Source organism: Eubalaena glacialis, chromosome 7, assembly GCF_028564815.1.
Source record: "Eubalaena glacialis isolate mEubGla1 chromosome 7, mEubGla1.1.hap2.+ XY, whole genome shotgun sequence".
Classification (NCBI taxonomy): domain Eukaryota; kingdom Metazoa; phylum Chordata; class Mammalia; order Artiodactyla; family Balaenidae; genus Eubalaena; species Eubalaena glacialis.
Genome location: NC_083722.1, coordinates 84,250,438 through 84,273,185, shown reverse-complemented (window position 1 = coordinate 84,273,185; position 22,748 = coordinate 84,250,438). Strand labels below are relative to the sequence as shown.

The window sequence follows — 22,748 nt, the reverse complement described above, 5'->3', positions numbered from 1 at the left end:
TAACCACTGTCTAGATCAAGGTAGAGAACCTTTTAAAGCTCCCCAGCAGGCTCTTTTGTTCTCCTTCCAAATGTTTTCCAAATACACTCCCTCAAGAGGTAACTATACTATTTTGATATCAACAATAATTAGTTTCACCTGTTCTTGAACTTCATATAAATGGAATCACACAGCATGTAGCCTCTCCTTTCTAGCTTCTTTCAATGAACATATTTGTAAGATTCACCCATGTTATTGGGAGTGCCAGTTCATTCTTTTTGTTTCCATGGAGTATTTCATTGCATTAATAGACCACGTTTTATTGATCCATGTTCCTGTTTGTGAGCATTTGGATTGTTTCCAGTTTTTAAAAAGTTCTATTTTGGTTCAGATTCTACCATGCTCAGTACTCATGCAGGGACCCTGGAGCACAGAGATGCTCTATGCTGATGGAAACCTCCATCCTATCTCCAATAGGTTTGTATTCTACCCTAAAGGATCTGGGTAATTGCTTAGTCCTTCACCTCATCCTTCCCTCTCTTCTTCCTAATAGTAATACTACTACTACTAACAGCTGTTATTCCCTGAACACGTACCATGTGTCAGGCACTAGTGCTACTCTGTTATGAGTAATGTCTCATTTAATTCTCACCAAGACCCTGGGAGGAATTATTATCACAGGTTTTACATGGAGAAATGAAGCCTTTAGTAAGTTAAATGGATTCCCTAAGACTACACGGCACATTAATGGCAGAGCAAGGATTCAAACCTAGGTCTCCTGACCCACACTGTGTTCTTAATCACTGTACATACTGACAAAGACAGGATCCTTAGGATCTATAAGGAACTGACACCTTTGAGTGGAACACAATTTTGTCCATTTTCTTCCTCCATGACCAAAAAAAGCAGCTGTAGATTTTAAAATGTTGGAATCCATCATGCCCCAGCTTTAGGACTTCAGCGGCTCTGCTCGCTGTTGATGCAGAACCCGAAGTCTGCACCATGGCCCCCAGGGCACCCCACAACCCCGGACTACTTCCACCTCCCACCTGGACCTTATCTCCCCTCCCCCAGCCCTCGCTCAGTGCCCTCTGGCCACACTGAACTTCATCTGCTCTGGAACAGCCAGGCTCGTTCCAGTCATTGCCATTCTCTCTGCCCATAACACTCTTCTGGCTCCTCCTTGTCAGTCAGCTCTCAGCTCAAATGTCACCTTCCTAGAGAGTCTTTTCCTGACCACCCATTACGAAGGACCTGTCTCTCTGTCACATTGCCTTACTTGATTTCCTTCCTAACACTTACTACACCCAAACTATTTTAATGGATTATGTACGTGTCTGTTTTATCTAACCTCGGTCCTCAGGTCCTAGGAAAGTGTCTTGACACTTTGTTTTCCACAAATACTGACTGAACGAGTGAAGGAATGAGTAAGTGTGCATTTCCAAGATTCCTGGAGATCTATGAGATACTTCCTTGTGTATTTTATAAAGGAAGAAAATCTTAATTGAAAAATGTGACTTTATTGGCTGAGGGGTCCAATCTGCCTGAGATAAAATGGTGAGGGGAGGGGAGCTATGCACATTATTAATTTTATATGTGGAAACATGCTCACAATCGCAGAAATTGACTTCTGGCAATAAAGCAATTTTCCAAATGTCAAAACTAACCAGACGGTCCTGGAAAGTGGTTCTTTTCTTGTTGTCATTGTTTATTGTTTTGTTTTCTTTTTTTTATTGCTCTTTGTGAAATACTAGAATGGGGAAACCATCTCATATGTCCAGCCTGGAGCATAGCATAGCATGTGAAACAAATCATACTTTTATACTGGAGTTTAAAAATAAGAAATGTTACAAGAATAGCAAAAGTAGATGCTCTCTCATCACCACCACCTCATTCTAATATGACATACCTTGGAATCATTAATGATCCTTTGTTCTGCTTAATGCATGGGGTCAATGTGAAGACCTTTAGTAACAAGCTGCTCCTTATCTTCTGCTGCTGCTTTGCCATTTAGAAGGCTGCAGGCCAGTTCCTGTAAATCACAGTCGCTATTCTCCTAGCTATTGCTGAATTGGTAGGAAGTTTTTAATTTAAACGGCTTCAGTTTGTGGCTATAGATTAAAATTCCTAGGCCCCAAGCAAACTTTGTCAAAGGGACTTGCAGCCCATTGCTCCTAAAATATTGTATGCCGGGCACCCTAGGGCATGCACAAGAGGTGTGTGTGTGTGTGTGATGGACAGGGCTGGGATTTTCATGCCCTGTGGAGGAAAGAAAAGCCATGTTAGGAGAATTGCATCCACGTGGTTGGGCTAGAAGGGGTTAAAGATTGGGTGTCTCTGCTAGCCTAGGCAGAATGTCTTATTACCTCACATCAAATTGCATCCTTTACCTCTGATTCAAGTCTGCACGTTCATCTCTTCCTCCCACCTTAGGCTTTTATTGAAGCTTCCACCTCTAGGCAGTGCACAAATGCAAACTTCTGTTTACTGTCTCTGAGTGATGATACTAATTCCAATGCCCAGCGATAATGCATTGCTTATTAAACACTGTAACAATAACCATTAGATAGTAATTCGAAGGGAAACTAAAAAGGGTGGAAAAACACCCTTTTCCCCCTCAGCAAAAATGGCCAGAATTGAACAAAAGCAGAACTTCCCTGCATAACAGTGGGGAGGGGTTAAGAGTCTCCATTGCTGACATGCTGTGTGATCTATGAAGAATTATTTAACTTCTCTAAGCTTCAGGTGACACGTCTATAAACTGAGAATAATAATTGTACCTACCTTCTAGAGTTGTCACAAAGGTTAAATGAGAAATATATGTAGAACCCTCAGCATATGAGACACTTGTCTCATATGTAGTAAGAGCTTGATTAAAGGTCATCAGAATAAGATCTCTTAGTAAGAACTGTGTTGTCATCTACATGTGGCATGCTATCCGTGCACTATGCAACAAACCCAGTAGAGACACCTTAAAATACAGATGCTGCCTTCCAACCCTGCTGGGCGGGGGTTTGGGGGGACGGTATATAAACCAAGGACTTCAGTAGAAAAACCTACGTCATGTCTCTACCTTATCACCAGATTATCTTAAATCCTTTTAAAAAAAGTCATGTGCATTTGAAAGAAACTTTCATCAGGTATCTTTTAGAATCAGGATTATATACTAAGCAATGCATTGATTTAAGATTCTTGAGGTTCTCAGTATACTCAGTTTCATAAAGAGCCCCTCCTTTCTAGAAAGTCATCTTGAACCAGGAGACTTAAAATGCAAAATTCTGAGGGATTGGGCTCAAACAAATGTGTCAACTCTCCCCACCCACCTTGTCCAGGCTGAACATTATTGAACAGCCCTTGATGCTCCCAGCCCATCCCCACTATTCCTCCTTCTTGTATGTTGATCGCTTGCTGGAAGATTCTTTCCCCTCTTTGTTGCCAGTCAGCTAACACTCATCCTTAGGATCTCAAATGGAATATCATTTCTCCTGGAGAGCCTCTTGGTCTCCCACATCTGTTCCATGCTTGGGTCTATGCTTGAATTGCCCTGGAATGCCTTCATTTTATTTTGTCCTACTTAATTATTCATGATTATTTCTTTAATGTCTGTCCTCCCCACTAGATTGTTAGCTCCATCTGGATAGGGATTCTTCTGTTTAACACTGTATTACACAGTCCTTGGCACACGTTAGGTGCTCTATCTGACGTGTGGTGAGTAAAACTTACTCTTTATGAGGATTTTTTCTTTCATGTTGCACATAAATGGTTAACAAACTAGATTACATTCTTCTCTTATATTGTAACAGTTCTCATCCACTATATTTATTTTTTAATTTTTTATTGGAGTATAGTTGATTTACAATGTTGCGTTAGTTTCAGGTATACAGCAAAGTGACTCAGTTATACATATACATATATCTACTCTTTTATTTATTTGAAAATTTTAAAAAATATATATAATATTTTTTAATATTTATTTATTTATTTATTTAGGCTTTGCTGGGTCTTAGTTTCAGCATTCGGACTCTTCATTGCAGCCTGCGGGGGTCTAGTTCCCCGACCAGGGATCGAACCCTGACCCCCTGCATTGGGAGTGTGGAGTCTCACCCGCTTCATCCACTACATTTAAAGTTTGCTTTTTGTACCATTGAGATGATTGTGTGCTGCTTTTATAGGTTACAATTTAATAGCATTTCAAGCAGCAGCTTTTGATTTTTAAAGAAGTCACTATTTAATACATTGGTACGATAGTACAAGGTGACATTCCCTGTCTCTCTAAGATGCCTTAAGTCTTCAAAGCACATCACACAATTTCATAAATGGTAAAGATATTGATTTTAAAATCCTGATGGGAAAGAAGGCAGAGCCTAATGTTTGAATCTGAGTTACAATCAGATATAGTAAATCACCGAGAACAAAGGACTGATAACTCAATACCTAGAATCAGGAGGCTGAAAGAGAACTTGAAGGACCCCATTTCAATCCTCTTGTCTCATTGAAGAATCAGACCTCCTGGAAAACCTTTGGTCCTTGTCTAATTGTTTCTAAGCTAAACTGTGGACATATTTCTATGGCTCTATAAAATGATTTTAACTTTATGTCCTTGTTTAGGATTGTGTAGTAGCTATGAGCTGCCTGCTATATCATGTTTAAGTTCTGCCTACTTCTCAAGGCAATTTGACCTCAGGCCCTATCCCAACTTGGCTAACTTATTCCCTACTACTCACATATGGTCTGGCCTCTCTGTCGTTGTATTCTAAATGCAATGTGAGGTATGTCACTTAGTTTCATGCTGGAAACAAAATGAGAAGACCCAGTCCCTACTCTCAAGGAGCTTATGGTCTGCTGAGTGAACCAGGTAATGTAGGCTTATTGAATATATGCTATATGCAAAGCACAATCAGAGATATAAAAATGAACAAGACCTCTAAGAACTAATGAGTAAGTGTCTATAGGGAATATAGAACATTTCCAGGTTCATAGCACTGTGGAATAAATGTTGGCTGCTGTTCCTGTGATGCTGATGAGATACCTGGCTTTAATATTTGAGTGTGTGGTAAAGCCATCTTTGAGAACCAGAGCCCATGAGGTGGAGCTCAGGATGGGTCTGGATACACAGTTTTGGTTAGAGAAAAATTCAAAATATTTTGGACATTGGACTGGCAATATCCAGCAGTCAGCAATTGAGGAATGTGAGATTCAGGAGCGTAATTAGGTAGAAAGATCTATGTTGAATAGTAAGGAATCCAGATGATTTTATCAGCCAGTCTCTTTCCATTTCAGGGCATTAGGTACACAATTTTTTTCTGTTAATATTTCAGTCTGCTTGCCTATTCCTCAAATTTAACTGAAAGATGTGTATATGCCAGTATTCAGAAAGGAGGATGTAAATAAAATTAAATTAATTTTTTTTTAAAAAGGCCACGATTCATACCGACCTTCAGAACACCCTGAATCTAGTGGGATAGAGCAGGGGCAGACAGGCTAAAGAAGAACTAAAATACAAGGCTGGCTTTTATCATGATGGTCATTTAGTGGTTCTTAAAATGTGGGCCATGGACTATCAGGATCAGTATCACCTGGTGGGGTAGCAAAGTAATGGCCCAACATGTGCACAGCCTAATTCCTGGAGTGACTTTCAGGTGTGATTAAGGATTACAATTGTCTTACCAGTTATATTTGTCACATGGTTTCGAAACCTTGTGACCACAGGCAATGGGGCATTATGATTGACAACACCACCAGGAACACAGGAAACTTTGGGGAGTTCCTCAATGCAAAGAGAATAATATTACCAGAAGGAAGATGATATCGTTTGCTGGAGGGACAAAACAAAACTATCTGCTATGAGTTTATGACTTTACTGGTCACTTTGAGAAGGACAGGCATTCTTATATGAAGCAAAATACAGAATATATTCAAGAAATGGCAGAAGAGGATTATAGCCCCAGTGTGGCACGAGAGGGTGGGAGTGGGGGTGACACGTGGTGGGAGATGAGCTTGGAGGCCCTCACCTGCCATACTAGTGAGCTTGGATTATATTCTGTGGTGATGGGGGCCACATAGGTGTTTTCTGAGCAGGGGGTAAAATGATGAATATGGGCTTTAGAAAGCAAAGTTTGGGTTCTCACCATTGCTTGAACATCAGGTCTACTTCTCAGTAGTACTAGTTTTTACCATCATATGTGCATGTTGAATGCTGATTATGTGTCACTCTAGGGATTCTCCACGCATAGATTTTGTTCAGAGATGGTTTTCCCACTGTGGGAAACTTTGTCTTTGAAACTCTTAGATCACCCACAGTAAGGAATACATTTACACACACACACACACACACACACACGTACACACAGCTTCATGAAAGTATACCCACTCTATGTGAGATATTTTGTACTATTTTCTATTCAATTCTATTTTAGTTTTTAAAAAAATTCTGGTCACAATTCCCTAAATTGATTTCTTGACCACTATTGTGTTATATCATGCAGTTTGGAGCATACTACTTTAAAGGAAAGAGGCAGTATCTTATTCTTTTTGATATCTTATTTATTTATTTATTTTTGTGTGATGAAAGCTTTACCGGGGATCAGGCAGGGACCATGTTGGGGAGCAGGGCCTGAATACCAGGCCAATACCAGTCTTCAGAGCAGTGCTGGGGAGGTCAGGGCTAAGCTGTGCAGGCCAGGGGTCCAGCTGGGCTCCTCAAAGCAGAAACAACCACTGAAGAGAAGGACAGTGTGGTTGATTTTAGTGTTGGAAGGATAACACGGGGTTGAGGGAGGAACTTTGCTGAAGAAAAGTGGGGAACTAAAGCTTTAAAGGGCCTGGATGACAATGGGTTTGGGAGGGAGAAAAGGGGACCAGAAATGCATTTGGGTAACTATTAGTTCTTAGCACACTTCTCTGCGTAGAATAGAGCCCCAGTAAGGCTTAAATGTCAGATCCATGAAGTTTTAAGCTCTAGAGCTTCAGACATTCTTGATGCCATATGATAATATATTTTCCTTGCCAAGTATTGGACAACAGATTATTAAGGTGTATATACAAAGCTCTGAACATTTAGGTAGGTATATTTGGTGGATGGGAGAGGAATGAAGGGTCAGTAGAAATAATGTCACATCTTTCCTATAATAAATGTCCAAGCTTAAGAACAACAGCATTGGCAGATCGACTTGTAATTACACCACAATGAAGATCAGAACTGCTTTATATGAAATGAACTCCGCTCCATAAATAAGGTATGGATCACTATGTGATGCCAAATCTGTAAAACTGATGTCCGATGCAGAATGATGAGAGCTACTATGCAAGGGTGTACACAGAGTTTGATTTCTCGAATGGTATTCTCTTTTCCCAAAATATCAAGGAGAGCCACATACACTGACTTCTGAGCTATAAGGCTGGGTGAGATGGAAGATGCTGTGGAAAAACTTCCCTTTTGTGGCATTTTCCACTTACTGAAATTTATCATTTTCATTAGGTTGATAGTATTTTTTGTCCAGGTCTGAATTTAAAAAAATATATGGTATTATCCTTATTTGCATTACTGTCATGTTCTTTTTAGCATCTGCTTTCTGTCTGCCAATGTATGTTAAAAAAATAAAATAGAGAACAGTCCTTAAGAACCACAGTATTTATCCTCCTATAGTGACATTAATAAAATAATCCTTTGATTCTCAGTCATTGGGTTGCAGTATATGTATATTAGAGGTTTTTATACATAGCCAGGAGTCAGAAAATCTAGGTTCTCATCCCTGCTCTGACGGTGTGTGACTGTATCCATATCAGGTACTTTCTTTAAGTCTCTGCTGCCCAGCTGCAGAATAGAGGTGAATTTTACCTTCCCTACTGAATGTTGCAAATTTGTAGAGATCAAATTAGTTAATGTATAGGAAAGAACTTTTTTATTGCAATGTTCTCTCCTGGAGATGTGTCAAGTCTTACTGGATAGAGTCGCTGTTTACAGCCCTGTGTTGAGAAAGATTCCGAGGCTGGCTGGGCTCAACTAGAAAAAGTACTATTGAACATTTGGAGATGTTTGCCATGAGTGCAAGCTTTGGGAGCGGTGAGCCTATGGGTCACGTGCTTGCCATTCTTGAGCAATACATTTAGATGGCATCACCTTCTAATCCATCTGTGCTAGCCTTAGGTTAGGCCGTACTCCAGATCTGTACGCTTGCTATGTGCTGCTCTTGTGGTTATTGAGCCGGGTCACTACTGCTGCCTCTAGTGGCTGAAGGCTATTGCAGTGACTTCTCCCAACCCCTCCCATCAGCACTCATCCCCCCTCACCTGCACCCCCCCACCCACGCCGCTATTGCCGAGGCCTGAGATGCACTAGACTGGCTCACCCCCCTCCTATGGCCATGGGGTGGAAAACATTTGTCTCCCTTCTTCTGCCTGATCAGCTGTCCTGAGAAGATCCCACTATCAGTTGTGCTTGAGAACAAGACTCAGAAAGGTACCCTTGGATCTGCTTTTCCTCTTTCCCTGCCTCATTTCCCTCTTGCTTCCATGGGATGGCACGCTCTAATAAATTAGGCGCACATAGCATTTGGCTCAGGCAGTGCTTTTCTGTGGAATTTGGGATAACGTGACATCTAAATATACACAACAGTGTGTATACTGTATATACAAATAGCCATACACACAGACACACACACACCTATGTATACAGAGATGGAGAGAGAAGGTGAATTGGGTTGAGCCAAAAGGAGCATTTAGAATTGGGTTTGCTAAGCATCTGCCTTAGGGAAAGGGAGGCCTTGAAGAAATTTCTATGTATATTAAGGGTAGTGGGGTAGGCTGGGTCATGAAGAGACCAGTGATGGTGTCTGTTCTGTAGCCTAGCACCAGAGAGTTGGTCTGAGCTTCAGGAAGAGAGAGGACCGGGTCCCACAAGGCCTTGTTGGCCAGGGCGGAGAGCTTAGATTTGATAGTGAGTGTAACAGGAAAGCACTGAAGGGTTTTAAGCCCAGGAAGATATAGTCCATTTAATTGATTTAGAAAGTCTCTCGTGCCCCTGTGTTCAGAATGGATTAAAATAACAAGGATGGAAGCAGGATATTAGAAGGCTGTGGAAATGTGGTTAATATTCAGAATGTCTGCTGAGATGGAGAAAAAAGGGTGGGGGGAGCTCAAGAGATATTTTGTAGGGAAAAGGTCTTTTCTGTGGATTAGAGATGAGGGGTAAGAGAAAGGGCCTAATCGGAGAGGTTTCCTTGGGGTGTGAGCAAACCTTTATTAGGCCTGGTGATAGAGGGTGACAGCATTGTCCTTCTCCCGAAGGGCATTATCTGCATTTCTCCATGGAATATCTCAATGTGGCTTTAGTGCGGGGAGCACCGAAGCAGCCACGGCTGCTGCTGCCTTGAGAGTTTGCCACTTGCAGAGCACTTGGTCTTGGCTCCTGGGGTAAGGAAGCAGCCTTTTCCTGGAGGATGCTGGAGACAGAGTTCATGGCTAGGTACCATCCTCAAGCGGAGACCTCAGTAGAGAGGCAGAGCAGGGTACCACGGGAGGGTCTGTGAGAGCTCGCAGGGAATTGCTGAAATGGCCAGTGAATGTGTGATGCTAACGTGGCCTCATTTGTAGCTAAATCCGTATTTATAATATACTTACAGCTATGGCCACTTTTGGCTATTGGCAACTGCTCAGTAAGGTTGAAATTCAGAATTAAGAGACATCATAAAGTTAGTTTAAATGCTAGGCTGCCAGGATGCTGCAGTTTATATTGAGGTACATACTCTCAATCAGCCGCCCCCACCCCATCATACTGAATTCATCTAGAGGAGAGAGAAGTGTCCAGCATAAATGTCCCTGTTCTTCCATCTTTTCCTGGGATGGATCCAACAAATGAGAGGGCGTGGTCTGAGACCTACTGGGGATATATCTCTGGGACTGTCATCCGGGAGTTATGAGTAGGCAGAGAGGCGATTTTCATTTTCTGCAATAACTTCCCACAGTAAGTAGGTGGGAGGGTACAGTGATTGATGAGCTAAATTAGATGGAAAGTGGCTCAAATCAGATTCTAGGTGATTGCTCCTGCCTCTCGACTCACTGCACTTATTTTCAATTCTACTCATTTAGCAAATGATTATGGTCTGTCTTGTGACATTTCTTATATCGTTGCTTCATTCTTTACCTTTTCCACGTTCTTTCTGCTTTCTTCAGCTAGATCAGTTACTCCTTAGAGACAGAAATGGGGTTTTGTTTATTGTTCTGGCCTTCTCATGCCTTCCACAGAGTAAATGCACAGTGATTGCATGGTGTTTGACTGATAGTTGCTGCTCCAGATGGGATGTTTCCTAAAGAAGTTTGCTGAATTTATCTTGTCTCAGAAAAGTAGACAGTAAGGGTAAGGGCCATACTAAGTAGGTTTTAGTTTAAAATATGCAGCCTTTTAGTAAATGAATTTGAGATAACTTTGTTCTGGCCAGCATAGCCCAACCATAGAAATGGTTTAGTTGTTTTTTTTTGTTTTTTTTTAAACATCTCTATTGGAGTATAATTGCTTTACAATGGTGTGTTAGTTTCTGCTTTATAACAAAGTGAATCAGTTATACATATACATATGTTCCCATATCTCTTCCCTCTTGCGTCTCCCTCCCTCCCACCCTCCCTATCCCACCCCTCTAGGTGGTCACAAAGCACCGAGCTGATCTCCCTGTGCTATGCGGCTGCTTCCCACTAGCTATCTATTTTACATTTGGAAGTGTATATATGGGGAGGGGGAGGGGTAAGATGTGACAGGGTGAGAGAGTGGCATGGACATATATACACTTCCAAATGGTTTAGTTTTTTGTAGCAGTGAAACTCTGTTTCTGTGTAAATAGGATATAAGGTGGAGTCATATGAAATTGCCAGTGTTCGAGCTACAAATATGGCAGTATCATACAGATCAATCTAATAAGACAGATGAGCCAGTAATAATTCATTCCTCTGATTCAGTCTGAAATGGATATGAGCTAACGGGAAGCAGGCCCCACTTCCGCTGTAACAGCTCGGGGGAGAGAGGCCACTGGGGCAGAGGAAGTGATGTCAGGGGCATCCCTGAACGATCATTGATTTTTCTCATGAATTGGGACTTCTGTAGTTGACATGTGCTTCCTGTTCTAATGGTGCCCAGGACCCTTTAGTGTCACCTAAACAGAAGTCATGATGGGGCCCAGAAGGGTCAAGGAGATATACCTGGGAGTTATAAACACCCATCGACTGCCAGCCCCATCCTCCTTGGAGATGCCAGAGGTAGTCAGGGGAGGCAGGATGTGGCAGCTGATATCACAGTTTCACAGTTTTCTTCTATTTCTTTCCTTGTTTCTAGTATATTCATTAGAATAGCCCCATCTCCTTTCCTCTCTTTATTAAACCCTGAGTTTTGAGTGCTGGGATCAATCTGCGGATGTGGGAGGGTTAGGGAAGGTTTACATTAGCTGTTTCCCCTTAATTCCTCTGGTTAACTGAGAGGAATCTTTTAGATTCACCTAGAGGAACTCAGATTCACCACTGGACAACATGGGTAGGAGGGGTGCCTTTGCCTTATTTACTGTGGGAGCAAAGGGGCAGCTTGAGAACAAGGAGGATCTGTCTTTGGAAATAGGAGCCAAAGTCCAGAAGAACAAGTCTAGGAACTGAATTAATTGAGGGAAAGAAAATTATCAAGTGTATTTTTACCATTAGACAGAGCAAGAAATACTTAGAACCAAGTCTGCCCTGGATTCTGTCATTACTAAAAGCATGACCAGAGAGTAGCTTTTTAGAGTCAGAAAAGTATTAGAAATGGGGAGAAATGCTTGACTTAATGTGCTTAGAACTCTATACAACCTATAGTTGTGTATCTAAGAAAGAGACAAAGCCATAATATTAGCAAAAGTTAAGGTGTATTCAAACATTGTAACACACCCCCAGCCCCTTGTTATTGCGTGTGGATAGAATTACGGTGCTTTAAACTCTTTATTCATTTATTCCATGAATGAACTTTCCAGAGTGTGCACATGATATCATTTGTTCTTTGTAGCAGCCCTGAGAGTTAGAAAGATAGCATGCCCCATTTATAGATGGAGAAAATGAACCTCAGAGGGGTTAAAAAAAAACTCACCTACAACACACACAGTGCAAATCAGTTTTGCAGAGATGGAATTTGAACCCAAATTTGTCTGACTCCAGAGCCAGTACTTTTTCTACTATGCCATGCTTTTTGCCTCTCTACTGGAGGTGTCTTTAAAAAGGAAATGGAGTCAGGTGAAATTTCTCTAAGAAAAAGGCTAAGAGTATGCCAGTGTACCAGACCCGAAGAGCAGCAGTGGGGCATGACATGGGATGCCAGCTTGGGTTTCTTCTAAGAGCAAAATTGCAGAATCTGAGGCCCCACTCCACTCTCAGAATCAGCATATTAACAAGATCCTCATGGAGTGCAGAATCTAAGGCCCCATCCCAGAATCAGAATCTACATTTTCAAAAACCCCCAGGTGAAAATGTAAAATAGATAGCCAGTGGGAAGCAGCTGCATAGCACAGGGAGATCAGCTCCGTGCTTTGTGACCACCTAGAGGGGTGGGATAGGGAGGATGGGAGGGAGATGCAAGAGGGAGGAGATATGGGGATAAATGTATAGGTATGGCTGATTGACTTTGTGATACAGCAGAAACTAACACACCATTGTAAAGCAATTATACTCCAATAAAGATGTTAAAAAAAAAAAAAAAAAGAAACCCCCAGGTGATTTGCAGGCATGTTAAAGTTCAAGAAGCACTGCCCTAGCCATCCCAAAGCTGCTTCTCTGTACTTGCTCCATCTCAGGTCCTTGAAGGACCTGACTCAGGGAAGGAACATGGCTGGTTACTGCCCCTGGTATCAACTGCCAGGACAAATTACAAACTTTGGGGTCACACTTTTGTTTCCTCTTCCTTAACATCCCCTGTTCTCTTCCTAGTCTTTTTTACTTGCCCATATGTCAGTGAAGTAAGGAGAGAATGAAAGAAAGAGATAAGATTAAGGAATAGGAATTTCTGACCAAGTTTTCCTGTGCAAGCTTTATGCTTCCTTCCCAAATTCTGCTAAGCCACGTGGCTAACAATGTCTCCCTTAATGGAGGATATCAGCGTCCCAACTGTTCAGCACACCCTTTTGGAATTATTACAGCACCTTCAGTTATTTGGAGGTTGTGAACTTTTGGTGTCTTATTCAATCCAGAAAACAGCTCTACAGGTTTTATTTCTATTTCACACACAGCCATACACTCAAGCATCTTAAGGGTGGCTGAGCCTAAGTATGATAAATTTCAACCTTTAAGGACAAATTTGAGAAAACCACCATTGACTGAACCCCAGAGCTTAGAGTGGCCCATTTTGGTCATAATGCTGAACCAGCCACACTACAACACTGGCTGCTTTTTGCCACACGGTTTTACTCTCTGTGCTGAGGATTATGGCATTTGCTTCTGCTTTCAGCATCAGTGGGAAACGGCTTCCATGATTTTTTTCTCTCTCATTTTTTTTCTGTGTGATTATGAGTGATCTGTGAAGCAGAAAGAAGACAAAAAAATTCATAAGCTGGGTCTACCCTGTGGTCTCAATCGAAATTTAGTCAGTGTGACGTGGGAGTCGACAGGAAACCCATCACCCATCATCAGTCTGTCATGTTGATGATGAGCACCATGCCTAGTTTCTGCAGGGTGTACTTTTAAACATGCCAACATGTAAATTCTTAGGCAGGAGTTAATAAAGGAAATGATTTTAATAGGAGTCCAGATTACTTTTTTTTTGAATGGAAAAAAAAGAGACATTCAGGGCCCTGGAATTTTCAGTTAATAATGGGTCTGGAAAGGAAACATTCCTTCCCACTTCCTGCCTCCAAGGTAAAAGGAAATATCAGGGAGGGGAGTCATCATGAGGTTAGAGCTTTAAGAAAGTCTGGGTAGCCAAATGATACTACATACACTGGTGTAGAATGAGGAGTGTTTTGTTTTACATGTCACATTTTTCATTCAGCAAATCATTGTCTTCCTTTAGGTTCATTAAGAATACATTTTCTTTACAGAAAGAGTGATCAAGCAGTAGTTGATACCGAAAGGTAAAACAGAACAAATAATGGGACTACCTCCCTGTTACATTAGAATATTACCCCATGACATTCTGTTTCACTGACTTTTGTAGAGACATGCGTTTTTTTTTTTTAAAAAGGAGAAGTTTTGTGTCTTTGGATTCACTTTGAGACGGTGAGCTTGCGTTGAGTTTTTTTCAAAATATGATCAGAGGGAGATCATTCTGAATGAAACATCTCACTTCAAGTGCTTTATGAAAATATTTGGTGAAGTTAATGACCAGTACAAGAGATTCCACTGTGTAGAGCTGATTTGATTTCATTTCGGAAAAGTCTTACTCTGAAATTAGTGTTGGTAATAATATAATAATAATAATATAATAATAATAATGTCTGATTTTTTTAGCCTAAGATGTATAATTTCTTCCATTTGTGCCAAATCATATGCTTTGTATCTAGTTTTGAGTTACTGGTATGTTGTGGAAACAATTTAGTGATTTGTGATCAGCATTTATTTTTAGTGAAGTGAAACAGAATGGAATAGAATAGAATATTTGAGATTTTATTTAATGTGGTCAGGGTATAAGAGTTCTTTATTTTTATGTATTGATATATGTATACATGTCATCTATCGATCGATCTATCTATTTAAAAACTCAAAAAAAGTTTAAAAACAACTGCCTTGGTGAATTTGGGCATGGTTATAATGGCATCAGCCATGGTTGGCCCACTGAAAATTCTTCTTTAAATAACGAACAAACTTGTCATTTTTCTTTTGACTTCTCATTTATTTTGGGGTTTTCAAATGGTTATGCTTCTCTTACAAGCTTTCTCTTTTTAGCCTCTTCCTTCTGGAGACAGTGATTGGTTACAAATGAGGAAATAAAACCGCACTTCAAAGTTCAGCATAGATTAGCAATGCATAATTTTAAGGAAGGGAGTATTTCATCTTTTTTTTAAATTAATAATTCTGACATGTGCCTTCCTCATGCCTTTTCAGTTACCATGACTCACCTTAATGTCACCTTAATATCACAGTTTGACATAAGATGCCTCCCTAGAGAGGAAGAGAATCATTCAGAAACTAGGTGCGTAAAGGTTATTAAATTAATATTTAAAATTCTGGTTTTGCAGATTTTATTTTATTTGTAATTAAATGCCATGAGTACAAATGTGTGATCTCCAGTATGTGCACATGCTTGAATCTGTGTCCACTTAAAGGACAATAAGATCACTGGAGGAATTCTTATTTTATTTGTAGGCTTTCTCCTAGGAATATTATTTATGGCTACCACCAACCCATTGTATAAAGTCAGAACTGAAGATATCATTTTAAAAACATAAAACACATGAATGTTTCCCCTAATTAGTACTTTTTATAACTTGTTCCAATCCCCAAATAACTAGCATCTATGAGGAACAGGATAAAATGCCAACAGTAATCCATTCTTGGAGTCTGAAGAATTGAGCTACATTATTTGATATTATTGATAAATGTTCACGTCTCATGTCTTGGGTATAATGTAAATGGAGATGGGAAATGAAAACATTATCAGTGGACTGGAATACATTTTACCTCATACCTGAGAAGTGTTCCTAATGCTGCTACATCATTTCATTTAGCATCTAGAGTTTTGTCTTAAACCTGAGGGTTAATCACTCTTGTCAACAGACTTGGTTGCTGCTATGTACTTTTTGGATGTAGCTATGTTAGTAAGGACTCCTGGTTGCTGGTCTGAAACCCAGTCTTACTAACCTAGCTTAAGCAATAAGGGGCATTTACTGACTCATGTAACTGAGAAGTCCTAGGTAGTTTTGGCTGCACTCGTGAGCAGGCCTTCTTTATGTGGTGATCACCACACTGGACCTTCCATTCTACCAGTTTAGCTGTCCCAGCAGAATTACTCTTTCCAGTAGTTTTTATAAATCCAGGTACTGTGTCTCATCAGAATAACTTGGATCACATGCTTATTGCTATACCAAAAACTGTGGTCAATGGAACAGAACAGTGATTGGCCAGGCCTGGGTCACATTCCTATATCTGTATTCCAAGGATTGGAGGCGGAGCAGGCTCTCCAAAGGAAAAAAAAAAATGGGCCACTATTACAAAGGCAAGGTTTTATGTAGATACTGGGCAAGAAAAACAGAAGATGCTACTATAGAGGTCTTAAATTGACTGTTTAAAAAGCTTAAATGTCTTTAATTAAAAAAACAAAACAGTGATATTATCTTTATCTCCTCATTAAGTTAGTTATCCATTGAAATAATATGTATTGAGCCAGGCATAGACATTTCCTTCAACTTCTCTGAGCATATGAATTGTGTGCATGATTTTGACAAAGTGTCTGTAATATTTTATTAGATGATTTTCATCAGTCTGGGTAATAAACAGGTGATTTGACTTAGCAGAGTACAGGTGCTATTTTTAATACTTAGTGCTCTCTGGAGGGCTTCCAAATAATAATAGCACCTTTAAAAGCTTTGGATTCCCCAAGGAGCAATAAAATTGTGCTGAGTATTGTCTGTGATAAATAGCACATCTTGCTTCTCTTCTCTTCCATATTCCTACTTCAGAAACCTCCAGATTTCCTGACATTAGCTCAGGTTTGATTGCCTAGTGAAGGTCAATACTTTATTGCTTTCTATTTCTACATGTTTCTTTGTGTTTATATTGGAATAATGAGAATGTGATAGGCTTTTAAAAATATTAAAAATCAGGGAAAGTAAAAGCATAAAGACATCAATAAGGAATAGAACTTAAAATTTTTTCTTAAAGGGAAATAATTTAATATTTTTCCTGATCAGTGGAGTTCAAGGCTTAAGGAACCAAAATCTCAGAGGAAAGGAAGCACAGAGAAGTGAAGTCAAAATGCTGCATGGAATTTTCCCTTGAGGCCTTGTTGTGTACTTCTAGGGTGCGACAAAAAAAAAAAAAAAAATTGTTGAAAATACCTGATAAGAGATTAAAAGGTAAATACGCAGAGATTTTAGCAGTCTCATAGAGCTTCTGAGGAGGTTAGGACCATGATAAACACTCAAGGCTTTTAATTGGGTCTCCTGAATAGCTACATCCTAGGATAAAAGCAAACTGGAAATATACCACCCTCAGTTGAATCAAGATGATCTGCCTGCTAGAAGAAGCTCAAATCATCTTTGGAGGAAGGTAACATTGTTCAAACTTGTATAATTTTCCATAAACAATGTATCTGTAATTTACTAAAAAATTAGTAGGCATGCCAGGAAATAAGAACAAATGACCAAAAATCAAGAAAGAAAAAATAGTCAAAAGTGATAGATTCAGAAGTGATTCAGATATTGGAGTTATCAGACACAGACTTCCAAATAACTGATTAATATGTTCAAGAAGAGACAGAGTTTCACTAGAGATCTGGAATCTATAAAAGGAATCAAATGGACAACTTCAAACTTAAAATTATAGTAACTGAAATTAAGAACCCAGTAGATGGTTTTAAAAACATAATAGATACATCAGAAGAGAGGATTAGTGACTTAAAAGATAGGTCAGTAGAAAATACCCAGATTAAAACACAGAGTGGAAAAAAGAATGCAGAAATAAAGAAAATTTCATAAGAGACGTATTGGATAGTGCAAAGGTTTGGGCCTGGTCATTGGACACCAGAAGGAGATTAGAGAGAAAATAGCAGCAGAAGCAGTATTTGAAGAGATACTGATCAAGAATTTTGCAAAATTGATGAACAATATCAAGCCAGAAATTTAAGAAACTCTATAAACAAAGAAAATCAAATAAAAAATATACATATATTGTAGTACAACTACTGAAAAACCAAAGACAGAAAGAAAATCTTAAAAAATATCTAAAGGAAAAAAAGATACGGTTTCAAAGGAATACCAGTTAGACTTATAACTAATTTTTAAACAGAAACAATGGAAGCTAAAGAAAAATAGTATGACATATTTAAAGACCCAAAGAAAGTAATTGTCAATCTAGAATTCTATATGCAGTGAGCATATCCTTCAAAAAAGATATTTTTAGAAAAATTAAAATGAGAATTAATTACCAGCTTCTCTACAATGAAACTGTCAAAGGGAGCTCTGCAACCAGAAGAGAAATGGTCTCAGGTGAAATCATGGAAGTGCAGGAAGGCACATAAAGCACCAAAAAGGATAAATATACAAGTAAATATAAATGCATATAGACTGTTTGAAACATTCCAAACAATGTCTAGCAGAGTTTAACTCCCTGTAACCAAAGATGGGACAATTTAAGCCTCCATTGGAATAGGAACTGCAATGATTGGAATTAAATATTTTAAATCCATAGGTTCATAATCTTAATAATAACAATTGGTTACCATAGAAGGGTGGTTTATTTATTATTTTAAAATATAGTATAAAAATTTAAAGAATTGAACATTTATTCCGCATTTCTCATACTACTGAGTAAGTTAACATAGATGGGGAGAATTTTCTCTTGATAATAGTATTCCAGCTAATAAATGAAAAAATGATAATTAGAATATTCTTATTTTTAAATTCTAATGAACTAATGGATCTAGGCATTGAATATTAATGACTAGGAATATTACAGAATACAGCCAGACATGGTGTGCCTGCTGAAGAGGAATACACACCATCAGCCATGAGGTAGTCCTGCTACAAACAAAACAACAAAAAATGAACCTGAGTCTGACTAGGCCTCTAGATCTAACTACCAACAAATAGAATTTACAGATAGGGGACATTATGTTTAATATAATACCATACCAAAAAATCAGATAATGGAAAACCTTAGTTCAAAGAATCCAGTTTCTCTAATGAATAAATAGCAAGGGAAAAAAAGATTTAGGGAGATTTGTAGGTAAAATAAACATTAAAAGACATATCAACCAATTACAGTGTATAGAACTTATTTGGATCTTGATTTTAGAATACTTGTAAAAACAGCTATGACATTTGGATATTTGAATAGTTACAGAATATTTGATGGCATTCTGGCATTATTGTTAAATTTTTTAATGTTTGATAATATTATGGTTATGTTTTAAAAAACTGCTTATCTTTTAGAGATACATCCTAAATAGTAAGTGACAAAAAATAGTTACAAGAGATATGATATGATGTTTGGAATTTTCTTTAAAATAATATGGTTGAGGGAGACGTGGGTGGGAATAGAGATGGAACAAGACTGGTCATGAACTAATGATCATTAAACTGTTGGATATCGGAGTTTCATTGCATTGTTAATTCATTTTTTTATATGTTGGAATTCTCCATAACAAAAAACTTGAAAGATAAAATATATGTAGCATTACAATAAAAACCAATAATAATAACTAAGGTGACAGTGGGGTGTGGGGTAAATGAAGTTAAAAAAACATAAAGTCCTTATTCAGGAAATGGTAAAATATTGATTATGGTAGATTGTAATAAGTCAAGGGAACATATTTAGTTTCTAGGGTAGCCACTTAAAGAATGTATAACTAGGAAGCTGGAAGAGGAACAAAGTAGAATGATAAAAAAAAAATTTTGTTTAGTTGAAGATAAAAGGAGAGTTAAGGAATAAAGAACCATGAGACAAAGAACATATTAAGGTGGAGATTTAACACCAATGTGAAAGACTAAAAACTTCCATTTAAAAACAAAGATTATTGGACTGGATCATACAAAAGGACAACTATTTGCTGACTATACCCGGCACACTCTAAATATAAAGCCATAAAAAGTTAAAAGTAAAAAAAGAAATACCATGCAAACGTTAACCAAAGGATGCAGTGCAGTGTTATGTATACATACAAATAGAAATACCTTAAAATATTAAAAAGTAAGCAACTAATATTACTAAAACAAGACATATACAGATCCTCAAACTTATTTGGGATTTCACCATACCTCTTTAATAATTAATAGAACATGCAGAAAAAAAGTCAGTAAACATATAGAAGATTCAGATAGCACATTTAACAACCTTGACCTAATTGTAATATATAGAAATATATATACCTACACCTACCAACTGAAGAATATTCATTTTTTAAGTGCACAAGGAACATTTGGCCACTAGTATGTATGCCTAGACAGAGGCATTTTTCAACAAATCTCAGAAGATGGAAGACACGGAGTTTATTTTCTGATCACAATGGTATTAAAATGGAAATCAGCAACAAAATGAAAATGAGAAAATTCTAATATTTGGAAATTAACTAATACTCTTTCCCCCATGTGTCAAAGTAACTAATCATAATGAAAATTAGAAATATATTCAAGTGATAATGAAAATTCAACATATCAAACCTTGTGGGTTACAGCTAAAACAGTACTTATAGGGAAATTTATAGCCTTAAATTCTTATATTAGAAAAAAAGAAAGGCTGAGAGCCAGTGATCTAAATGTCAGTCTCAAGGATCTAAACAAGCAAAGTAAACTTAAAGAAATTAGAAGAACATAAAGATAAGAACAGAAGTCATTGATACAGAAAACAAGCAGTAAAAAAACAAATAGAGCCAAAAATCAGTTCTTTGAAAAGGCTAACAAAATTTATAAAACTGTGGTAAGAATAATTAAGGAAAAAAATAAGTTGCAAATTGCTAAAATCACAAATGCAAAAAGAATAACACTAGAATATAGATATTAAGAGGATGATATAATTAGATTTTGGCCATAAGATTTTATGCCAATAAATTTGAAAATTTAAATGAAATGTTTAAGTTCCTTAAAAACACACTAAAATTGATATAACACATTTTAGAAAATCTGAATTATCCTATACCTATTAAAGAAATTTGCTTCATAATTAAAGATCTTCTGATAAAGAAATTACCACTTAAATTCTCCAGAAAATTCTTCCAAACATTTAAGGAGGAAACAGTCAAATATAAATTCACATTAGGACAGCATAACCTCGACGCCAAAGCCAAGAAGGATATTAAAAGAAAAGAAATTCATAGTCCAATTTTTCTCCTGAAGATAGATGCAAAAATCCTAACTAAAACATTAGCAAAAATTAGTAAATCAAATTCAGTGACATAGAAAATGGATAATATATTACTAAAATGTTGGGTTAATTCTAAGAATGCAAGTTAATTATTGGAAAATCAGTCAATGCAGTTTACCACATTAATAGAATAAAAGTGAAAAACCATACAATCATCTCTGTAGGTGAGAGGAAAAAAACCTTTTAATAAATTTAACACTCATTTGTGATAAACATTAGCAAAATGGGGATAGAGCAGTACTTTCTTAATTAGATAAATGATATCTACAAAAAAGCTACAGTAAACCTCTACTACTTAATGTTGAAATATTGACAGCTTTTTTGTTGAGATTGTGAATAAGATAAATATATCTTTTATTTCCAGTTTTGTTCATCGTTGTATTAGAGAGTCTTGCAAGTTCAATAAGGTAAGAAAAATAGAATGTCTTCATAATCTTGGGATAGGCAAGAATCTGTACTTTTTTTTTAAAAATTAATTATTTATTTATTTATCTATTTTTGGCTGTGTTGGGTCTTCGTTTCTGTGCAAGGGCTTTCTCCAGTTGGGACGAGCGGGGGCGACTCTTCATCGCGGTGCGCGGGCCTCTCACTGTCGTGGCCTCTCCCGTTGCGGAGCACAGGCTCCAGACGCGCAGGTTCAGTAGTTGTGGCTCACAGGCCTAGCCGCTCCACGGCATGTGGGATCTTCCCGGACCGGGGCACGAACCCGTGTCCCCTGCATTGGCAGGCAGATTCCTAACCACTGCGCCACCAGGGAAGCCCTGTACTTTTTTAAAAACATCTTTATTGGAGTATAATTGCTTTAGAATGGTGTGTTTCTGCTTTATACAAAGTAAATCAGCTATACATATACATATATCCCCATATCTCCTCCCTCTTGCGTCTCCCTTATGCCCTCCCTATCCCGCCCCTCTAGGTGGTCATAAAGCACCGAGCTGATCTCCCTGTGCTATGAGGCTGCTTCCCACTAGCTATCTGTTTTACATTTGGTAGTGTATATATGTCCATGCCACTTTCTCACTTCGTCCCAGCTTACCCTTCCCCCTCCCTGTGTCCTCAAGTATATTCTCTACGTCTGCGTCTTTATTCCTGTCCTGCCCATAGGGTCCTCAGAACCATTTTTTGGTTTTTTTTCTTAGATTCCATATATATGTGTTAGCATATGGTATTTGTTTTTCTCTTTCTGACTTACTTCACTCTGTATGACAGACTCTAGGTCCATCCACCTCACTACAAATAACTCAATTTCTTTTTTTTTATGGCTGAGTAATATTCCATTGTATGTATGTGCCACATCTGCGTTATCCATTCATCTGTCCGTGGACACTTAGGTTGCTTCCATGTCCTGGCTATTGTAAATAGAGCTGCAATGAACATTGTGGTACATGCCTCTTTTTGAATTATGGTTTTCTCAGGGTATATGCCCAGTAGTGGGATTGCTGGGTCACATGGTAATTCTATTTTTAGTATTTTAAGGAACCTCCATACTGTTCTCCATAGTGGCTGTATCAGTTTACATTCCCACCAACAGTGCAAGAGGGTTCCCTTTTCTCCACACCCTCTCCAACATTTATTGTTTGTAGATTTTTTGATGATGGCCATTCTGGCCGGTGTGAGGTGATACCTCATTGTGGTTTTGATTTTCATTTCTCTAATAATTAGTGTTGTTGAGCAGCTTTTCATGTGCTTCTTGGCCATCTTTATGTCTTCTTTGGAGAAATGTCTATTTAGGTCTTCTGCCCATTTTTGGATTGGGTTAT

The 22,748-nt window shown here is 38.4% G+C and overlaps 1 protein-coding gene across 13 annotated transcripts in view; it reads left to right on the top strand.

The window, feature by feature from the left end:
• Positions 1-22,748, top strand: part of FHIT (fragile histidine triad diadenosine triphosphatase) — a 1,499,836-nt gene that overhangs the window by 256,631 nt on the left and 1,220,457 nt on the right. Inside the window, exon 1 of one of the 13 annotated variants that reach the window (XM_061195473.1) lies at positions 21,360-21,395. The exons of the other annotated variants lie outside the window; for them this stretch is intronic. The gene's annotated coding sequence lies outside the window, so the exon portion shown is untranslated. Of the gene's footprint in view, positions 1-21,359; positions 21,396-22,748 lie in introns of those variants that run through there. 13 annotated transcript variants of the gene reach the window in all.